The sequence below is a fragment of the Pinus tabuliformis genome, chromosome 2_1 (genome assembly GCF_031772625.1).
Source record: "Pinus tabuliformis cultivar Carrire ecotype Pingquan chromosome 2_1, CPIR1, whole genome shotgun sequence".
In the NCBI taxonomy this organism is placed as follows: domain Eukaryota; kingdom Viridiplantae; phylum Streptophyta; class Pinopsida; order Pinales; family Pinaceae; genus Pinus; species Pinus tabuliformis.
The window spans coordinates 650,975,901-650,979,696 of NC_142299.1; the positions used below are offsets into that span (position 1 = coordinate 650,975,901).

Consider the following 3,796-nt stretch of genomic DNA (forward strand, 5'->3'; position numbering starts at 1 on the left):
GGAAAATTCAAGGGCCACATCATCATCGTCATAAACTCTTCTCAAAATACCCAAGCCACCGACTTCTTTGAAAAATGTTTACAACTCTAATATTATGAAAAACTCTAGAAGCGTTTATGGGCTCTCTTCCATTAAATCCTACTCCCATTCCATAGAAGAACACATTGAAGGTTGTTTTTGGAAAGAAAGGGGCTTATCCTATTGTTTTAACCTTGTTTTTCCTTGCCTTATAAACTTGATTTTAGTATCTTAAACTGCTATTTATGGAAATTCTTATAGGAAGGGTTCTAAATTTTAAAGAATTAACATATGCATTCTAACAAAAAATTTTGTATAAGAATCCAAATAAAAGTCAAAGAAGAGGGAAAACAAAACAAAATGACTTTCCATTGTTGTGATTTTATTCTATTCAGCTTATTGTGCTTCCTACATGGAGTTTCTTGTATACCAATGCAATCTTATAGTCGTTCATGTAGCTAATTTTGTAGAAATAATTATTCTTCTTATAGGAAATTGATGAGGAGAAATGAAATGGCATGTAGGAATTCTTGAGAAAAGAGTGTTGAAAAAGAAATGGATCAACACCGAGAATATAATCATAACCTTTAGTCAAGTATTGTAGTTAGTTTTCCTTGCACTTTACTTAATGAACTCTTTGGTTAAACTCTATTTTTTCTCATTTATCCTTGATTGGTGATGTGACATTCTATTACCTTTTGGATGAATATTGTTGATTGTATCATATGACTATGGCATCTTTACCAATTACGAGAAAATTTATATAATTTCCTCATGTCACTTCTTATGCATAAGACATGAGCCCTGTTGTCTCCTTAGGTGTACACTTTGGGCCCAAAGTGTACACCTATGGCACCGAAGGGATAACGCTCACAGTAGGGCTTGTCAGTCTGATCCCTACTTACTAAGCGTTGTGCCTTAGGTGTACACTTTGGGTGACAACAATCCCCATAGCGAATAATGGTGTCATTTATACTATGTACAATGTACACTGGGACTAGAAATATATACCAGGCTAGGGGTTTGATGTGAAAATAATATATTGAACCTATGCCTATAATTTGTTCTTGATTCTAGTCATTAAGATTTCCAATAAACTGGGTTTTGGAATGATTCTTTTTCTAATGAGTTTCATTTTTTTATCAAATGATGTATTGGATTATTTTGGGGGAATTTTTTTTATTCAATTACTATAGTGCAAGTTTCTGCTCGGTTTCATTTCTTTGTGAAACTCTGTAGTTAGTCCTATGCCTTTATAGTGAAACTTCAAAATATGTGAGATGGAATCTTTATCCAGTCATGCACAAAGGGTGCTCTGACCATCCTTTCATTGAGTTTTCTGATGGATGCATTCTTATTTTTATTTGTTTTTTATGGAAAACATATTTAATCATTTTCATGGTTGGATATGTTTCTAATTAATTCGAAAACCATTTAGGGTTGAATGTTTGTTTGTTTTCTTCCTTTTCATTCCTTTTGACCTTATCTTGTCTACATGATCTATTTAGTAGAATCAGAGTCAAATTCAATAAGAGGAATGGTTTAGGTTGTTGGGGTTCTAATATATCTTCTCTACAGTTGAACAAATCAATTATGAAATTTCCCAGGTCTTTGTTTTGTGTTTTAGAACTACTAGACTATATTTACTGAATCAAGGTTTTTGTTTGTGTTTTATGGTGCATAAATGGAAGGAAAGGATGGAAACAAAGGGAAGAAGCCAAAATTGCAGGATACAAATACTCCTAAAATCACAGAAGAAGTTGTTGCCAAGTTGTTGGGCCATTTCACTAAAGATCAACTTTTCTGTATTCTAAAACCAGCTATTACTAATACTTATGATATTCTTGATCAGGTAAGAAAAAATACGGATCTATATTTGACTTTAAATAAGATCTTTATTAGAGGGATTTGGTATGAAAATAACCTAGAGTCACTCAAATAAATCTTTGTTGAGCATGGAGAAACTATAGATGTAGTTTTTGTCACTAACAAGACCACTGGTAAGAACAAGGGATATGAATTTATCACATATAAACATGTTGATTGTGCCTTGAGTGCATTGGAAGAACCCAACAAGATGATTGATGTTAGAATGGTTGTCTGTAATCTGGCTGTTGTTGGGTAGCAACAATCGTAGCTGAACCAACTCCTTCAACAACTAATACATCCAGTTAATCCCTTTCAACTCCAACAACACCATCGTCCACCCATGGTACTTGTACAACCCATACATCCAACTAACCACTTTCAACTAGCTACAACAACTCCTAACTTAAGGATGGTCTATGTGGGTAATGTTCCTCAAGACATCCAACCTACTAGAATGACTAATTTGTTCTCTCGTTATGGAGACATTAAAGAATTCCCTCGTGGTTTTGACAGACAAACTAGTAAGTCCAAAGGATACTCTCTTATTTTTTACAAAACAATTGAAGGAACAAATTAAACCCTAGAAGATTTTGTTAAATCAATATATGGGCATCAATTTTTTTGTAGATTAACATTTAAATGACAAATGCTAAAATTTAAAGAAAAATAGGGCCAAGTTGTTCCTGATTTGAAGGATAAAGGTGATGTAAATCATGTTTCATAATATGGTGGGCTAGGTCATGGCACAATCAACCCACCACTTATTGGTCATCGAAATATTATCAACCCAACATCAGTACTAGTTACTAGTTTAAATCCATATGGATTAAGTGATGCAACATTGCCGAGTCTGTCTAGAGACCCTACTGCAACAAACTTCCCTTATAGTTCATTGAACTCTTCAATGCTGTTGGACTTGTTTGCCAACTTCTTCTCTAAGGAACAACTTCTAGGCGAGCATCACTAGGTGCAGGCAGTTACAATCTTATTCCATATAGATCCTCTGGATATGAAAGTCACTCATATAGAAATTTTGAAGGTAAGACATCTCACTATGGAATTCTTCAAGTTCATATGTTGCCTGCTACATACGATGGATAATATCATTTCCCCCTTACATCTCATCAAATTCAACTCCCCGGGAGATCTCCATCATCGAGAGTTCTTCCTAGAATGTGGTCTTACTACACATCCTAGGTTTGTGCTCATTCTTCTTCTTCTTCACCTATTCTTTTAGTTTATTTTTAGTTGTCTTTATATTTTGTCTTCCACTATATGTCCAACACCACTTATGAATCTTCGAGCCTTTTGATTTGGATCACCTTTATTATTTTTCTTTTATCTTCTTTCTATGGCAATTGATGAGAATAAGTTCGGAGCAAGGTTGGAAAAGCAACCTGTTTCTAGCATTTTTCTATCTTGTTTTTAGTTTATTGTCATTTCTTTTTAAAAGGTACCCTTTTGAACAATCAAATACCTTAGCTTCCTCATTTTTGGGTGCAGGATCCCCAAAGGGTAGCTTTGGGGGTTAAAGCCCATATTTTGGTCCATCTTTTGTAATCCAAATGTAAAGACTCCACATTTTGTGGTCACGAAGTGCGTAGATGTTAAAGAGTCATAGAGTTGTCTGCCATGTTTTCCCTTATTTTGATAATGTAATGTCGGTTGTAAAAGATCTACCCATAGTCTATGGACCATGGGATTGTATAAATAGTGTGAAGCTCTAAGTATTTAAAGGACACGAAGAAATCAATGACCGAAGATATATGAGAGATAGCTCTGAAGTAGAAGTCTAAGTTTTGGGTCGTAGTGTTAGGTTGCTATACTACTAGTGTAACCCCTTATTGTTATTAGTACAACCCCCTTATTATATTTTTGTGCCCATGTAGTCCCCATATTATTATTATTG

At 34.4% G+C, this 3,796-nt stretch overlaps 1 pseudogene; it reads left to right on the forward strand.

Annotated features, from left to right (window-relative positions):
- Positions 1-2,227: 2,227 nt before the first annotated feature.
- Positions 2,228-3,084, forward strand: LOC149202259 (uncharacterized; annotated as a pseudogene).
- The last annotated feature ends 712 nt before the right edge of the window (positions 3,085-3,796 follow it).